At 41.8% G+C, this 6,000-nt stretch overlaps 1 pseudogene; it reads right to left on the bottom strand.

Moving 5' to 3' along the window:
- Positions 1-2,106: 2,106 nt before the first annotated feature.
- LOC105705484 (protein Mdm4-like) overlaps positions 2,107-6,000 on the bottom strand; it is a 32,117-nt pseudogene continuing 28,223 nt past the window's right edge.

The raw sequence follows: 6,000 nt of genomic DNA, 5'->3' as shown, positions 1-6,000 counted from the left end.
ACCTAGGAAGTATCATTTGCCAGGACATAAACCTGGCAAATATTTCATGATCAAGACACCAAAAGCAATTGCAACAAAAACAAAAATCAACAAATGGGATCTAAATAAACTAAAGAGCTTCTGGACAGCACAAGAAACCAGCAACAGAGTAAATAGACAACCTACAAAATGGAAGGAAATATTTTCAAGCTATGCGTCCAACAAAGGTCTAATATCCAGATTCTACAATGATCTTAAACAAATTTACAAGCAAAAAATAACCCTATTAAAAAGTGGGCAAAGGACATATAAACAGATAGTTTTCAAAAGAAGACATACATGCAGCCAACAAGCATGTGAAAAAAATGTTCCATATCACTAGTCATTAGAGAAATACAAATCAAAACTACGATGAGATACCATCTGACCCCAGTCAGAACAGCTGTTATTAAAAAATAGGAGACGCTGGCAAGGTTGCAGAGAAAAGGGATCACTTATACACTGCTGATGGGAGAATAAACTAATTCAGCCATCGTGGGAAGCAGTGTGGCAATTCCTTAAAGAACTAAAAACAGAGTTACCATTCAACCCAGCAATTCCACTATTGGGTATATACCTGAAGAAAAAGAAATTGTTCTACCATAAGGACACATACATGTTTAAGTTCATTGTGGCACTATTTACAATAGCAAAGACATGGAATCAGCTTAAATGCCCATCAACAGTAGACTGCATAAGGAAAATGTGGTATATATACACCATGGAATACTAAGCAGCCATAAAAAAGAATGAGATTATGTCATTTGCTGCAACAAGGATGGAGCTGGAGGCCATTATCCTAAGCAAAGTAATGCAGAAACAGAAAACCAAATACCACATGTTCTCATTTATAAGTGGGAATTAAACAACAAGAACACATGGACACAAAGAAGGGAACAATAGATACTGGGACCTCCATGAGGGTGGAGGTGGGAGGAAGGAGAAGATCAGAAAAGAATATCTATCAGGTACTGTGCTTAATACCTGGGTGATGAAATAACCTGTACATCAAATCCTTATGACATGAGTTTACCTATAAAACAAATCTGCACACATACCATTGAATCTAAAATAAAAGCTAAAAAATTGTTTATTTTATGTTAATTACACCTTGATTTCTAAAGTGTGCAAAGGAGTTTACGGGTTTTCAAAATTCTTTTAGGGGCATGTCAGCAAAAATGTTTGATAATCATTGTTCTAGGCATACATGGAACAAATTTCTCGTTTATTTTATTCTTTATTTTTGGAGGCAGGGTGTCGTTCTGTCACCCAGGCTGGAGGGTAGTGGTGTGATGTGGCTCACTGGAGCCTCAACCTCCCAGATTCAAGCAATCCTCCCACCTCAGCCTCCTGAGTAGCTGGGACCACAGACATGTGTCATCATGCCAGGCTAATTTTTTTAAATGTTTTGTAGAGACAGGGTCTCACTATGTTGTCCAGGCTGGTCTCAAACTCCTGGACTCAAGAGATCCTCTACCTTAGCCTTCCAAAGTGTAAGAATTACAGGCGTGAACCACTGTGCCTGGCTGGAACAATTTCTTGTTTTTCAAGATTCTTACATTTTCTTTTGATTTCTTAGTATCGTGCAACTTGACTGCAAGGTAAAGTGACCCACACACATCAAATTATTTATATTTTCTTGTTGTTATCTTGAGGTTTTTCTCACAAACCAAACAAAAATCCCCACTTTGGATTTTTATGCTTCAGAACATTCTCTAAAAACAAATAATAATAAAAAGAAGGGTGAATAATAAGTATTAACTAGAGAAAAGGTTATTCTTCAGATAATGTGGTGAATGAATGCAGTTTTCTGTTTGTTAATTGCTTCCTCTTAGACTCTCTTTTTTAGAGGAAGAATATAGTGATTAAAGTAATTTTTTTATGTAAATGGAGTTTCAAAATCAATCATTCTGAAGACTTGCTCTCAAATTTAGATGAATTTAGATGGGGAAAGTATCCTGGCACACAAAAGTTTCCATGAACAAAAGAGCAGACACAGTGGACTACACTGAGTAGAGATGCTCAATACTGGCGGTTTGATCTCTGACCTGGTCCTGGTTATCAGTTCCCTGCAACTCGCCGATTCAGCTATGCCATAAAAACCTTAATAACCAGCTGAATCTTCTTGCAAAGGAGGCATGGAAACCAGACTTCTTTAATCTTCTGGCACAGTGTAAATAAATAACAAGATGGCCTGTCCTTCCATGAATAATATTTCTGTCTCCTGGTCTTTTCTCACATATGTTGAATGATTTTCAGAGGTTTTGCCAGTTCTCCATGTGTTCTGTATCTGCTCTCTGTTCTGAAAGGTTATCTGATTGTTCTCCTGGGCTTGAGATGGCTTCTAGGCTTTCAGAACTGTGAGCCAAATCCAAGAAATCTGCTGAGCTGCAGGGAAGAAGTTGGGGTTTTTCTTCCTTTACATATAGATCTTTGGCTCTAACAACTGGAACTGTAATGGTTCTTTGGTGATCTGAGACATAATTTTCTTTTTCCTTCATTTTCCTTGTTTTGGGGGGTATAGCAGTGATAACAGGCATGAAGAGAGAATGGTTTAACTTAGAAGAGTCTGAATACCAATCTTTCCTCAAGGCCCTGAGACAGAAACACCTCCTGTTTGGAGGGTTAAATTTCTTATACTCGGTAACACTACCACACATCCTCGGAAGTAACTTCCATATCAGTGTCATCTTTTAAGGGCGGAGAGTCCTCAAGGTCATTTCTTTTCCCACTTCAATCACATTTTTGTCACTCACATTCCCTACTTTTTCACTTGTTTTTTCAGTAGCAGTAGCTCCTACTTTTATTCCAACACCTATCTGTTCCAGTATTGAGTAATTCCAAACCCACAAGTCACCTGACAGTGACTGAAACGATGGCAGGACCTACTTCCCTCTCTGATTTCTGCATTTCTGGGGTGAGGTCGACAGCACGGGAAAACTGCTTCTTTTGTTATTTTCCTGGAGTTGGAACTTTCCTCTGTACATTGCTTCCATTGGTCTTGGCTTGGAATATCCATCCCATGACCCTAGACTGGTGGTGACAAGATTCATTCTTAGCTTATCAAAGACAGGGCTTGGATCTTTCGTTGAGAATTGCTGACATTCAAGTAGTCCTCCCAAAGACCTCCATAACCCCACAGTATTGGCACAGGCTGCTCCTGCAGATCATAAGTTGCTTCCCCACTAGACAGTGGCCTGGATGCTGCCTGACCACTCCAGCAACCGCATTTCGCCTTGCACCTGCTTCCTGTAAAACCTTCAAAAGTGGCCATTTTGGCCAGGTATAGTGGCTTATGCATGTAATCCCAGTGCTTTGGGAGGCTGAGGTGGGAGAATCACTTTGAGCTGAGGAGTTCAAGGCTGCAGTGAGCTATGATCATACCACTGCACTACAGCCTCGACAACAAAGAGAGACCCTGTGTCTTTAAAACAAAACAAACAAACAAAAAAGTGGCTGTTTTGATCTTATGTGTTATACATGTAAAATCAATCTGATTGATTTATTCTGGGAAGAACCCGAAAGCACTATCAGATGCTGAACACGAGGCAGAAGGAGAAAAGGATATTTGGCCGCTAAAGACATTTGAGTCTGTTGATCAAAGCTTACCGCTGCTCTATGGGTCGCTCTTCAGCCGAAACTGGAGGGTGTCAGTCACAGGTCCTAAGGCCTTAGCAGTATTTTGAGACAGTGAGGAGCTGAGCATTTAAAAGAGACATTTTCACTGTTCAACTCCCACTTATGAGTGAGAACATGTGGTGTTTGGTTTTCTGTTCTCGTGTTAGTTTGCTGAGAATGATGGTTTCCAGCTTCATTCATGTCCCTGCAAAGGACATGAGCTCATCTTTTTTTTAGGGAGGGAAACATCACACACAGAGGCCTGTCGGTGGGTGGGGGGCTCAGGGGAGGGATAGCATTAAGAGAAATACCTAATGTAGATGATGGGTTGATGGGTGTAGCAAACCATCATGGCACATGTATACCTGTGTAAAAAATCTGCCCATTCTACACTTGTATCCCAGAACTTAAAGTATAATAAAAAATAAAAGATACATTTTCTGCCTTGAAACAATCTCTGGGCACTTCCGTACTGAGTTAAAAAGTGTCCCCCTCAAAAAAAAATTCATGTCCACCTGGAGCCTCAAAATGTGACTTTATTTGAAAATTGAGTCTTTGCAGATATAATTACTTAAGATAAGACCATACAGGATTAGAATGGGCTGTAATCCAATGATTGATGCCCCTATAAGGAGAGGATAAGATGCAGAGACACACAGAGAAGAAAGTCATGTGATGATGGAAGCAGAGATTGGGGTGATGCATCTACAAGCCAAGGAACTCCAACGATCGCTGGCAAGCATCAGACACCAGGAAGAGGCAAAGAAAGATTCTTCCCTAGAGCCTTCAGAGGGCGCGTGGCCCTGCTGTCACTTTGATTTCAGACTTCTGGCCTCTGGAACTGTGAGACAATAAATTTCTGTTGTTTTAAGCCACTCAGTCTGTAGTCCGTTCTTATGGCAGCCACGGGAAACTGATATGTCTTCTTCACTGTTCACACTCTGCATTATTTGCAAATACTTCTCTAAGTGAGAAGGGGTCTGTGTCGTGATTCTGAAGCCAGATTACCTGCATTCGTTTGAATTTGACACTGCCACTTATTAGCTGTGTGACCTTCAGCAACTTACCCCACTGCTCAGTGCCTCAGTTTTTTCTGACTTATAAGGTGAGGATTAAGTGAATTAATGTTATGGGCTTAAAACAGTGCCTAGCACATAGGAAGTGCCATTATGTGTTTATGTGAAGGAAAAGTCCATGCGGTTGAAATGGCCATGTGAAAAATTGGAATGGTTCCATGGAGGAGGAATTGGGACATGAGCTGGACCTTCAGGAATTCGGTGAGGCCCGTCAGAGTCTGCCCAGGTGGGAGAAACAGGGTGAGCAAAGGCTTGTTGGGGCCGTGAGGGAAGGGGGCAGTAAGACTATTAGAGCAGGACTTCCCAACCTTTTCTCCATGGCTACTAGCACTGAAACTTATATTTGTATACACATGGGGTCAATGAGGCTGCTTGCAGCTGGACCCCGGGAGTCACTGTGCAAGTTCTTAAGAGGGGAGACAATACCTTGGCATATTTGTAATTCATCCCCAGCACCTGCAGGAGAGCGCAGGATTTGAGCAGTGTTTCCTCAGATCAAATGTACATTAAAATGCAGATTCTGTGGTGGTGCATTTCTAACAAGCAGGGAATACTGAGGCTTTTGGTCTAAGGACCACACTTTGGTTTAAAATCCTTGCCACTTGAAATGTGGTCCATGGACCAGCAGCGTCAGCATCCCCCAGGAGCTTGTTAGAAGCACTGCCTTCTAGGTCCTCCCTGTCCCAAACCTACTGAATCTGCATTCTAATTTGGTCCTCAGCTGATGGAGCTGCACATTAACATTTGGAAGCAGTGGATTAGAGGTCTCTGGGTAGCTCAGTTTGCTAACAGGTAGGGTCTAGCCATCTAGGTTCTTAGGCCCAGCTGCACATTAGATCCTCATAAGGAGCTTTTAAAAATCCTGACGCCCAGGCCAAAGCAACTGAATTAAGTCAAAATGTCTGCAATTGGGGCCTTCAGAAATCAGTATTATTTTTTAGCCTCTCCAGGGGATTTTAATGTGTAGCCAGGGTTGAGAACCACTGGTCTAGGGAAGAACCCCTGAGCAGGGCTAGAGAGACTGAGGCCATGCAGATGGGGCTTAGGTCCTTGATGGGGTTCGAGTCCTTTTTTGTCCCAGTGTAGCATGGCATAGCAGTTAGAGGCATGAGCTGTGGAGCAATGAGGGCCTGCCTGGGTTCAAACACTGCTTGGTACCACTTGCCAGCTGCATGATGTCAGGCGAGGTACTTAACCTCTCTTTGCCTTCTTTCTTTTTTTTTTCAAACAAGGATGCTAATAGTAACTATTGCATAGGGTGTTTCTGAGGAACAAATAAGGTAAAGTG

The sequence above is a fragment of the Aotus nancymaae genome, unplaced genomic scaffold (genome assembly GCF_030222135.1).
Source record: "Aotus nancymaae isolate 86718 unplaced genomic scaffold, 86718_ANA_hifiasm-v0.15.2.pri h1tg000058l, whole genome shotgun sequence".
Classification (NCBI taxonomy): domain Eukaryota; kingdom Metazoa; phylum Chordata; class Mammalia; order Primates; family Aotidae; genus Aotus; species Aotus nancymaae.
The sequence above is the reverse complement of the archived record's forward strand: the minus strand, read 5'-3'. Positions and strand labels throughout refer to the sequence as shown.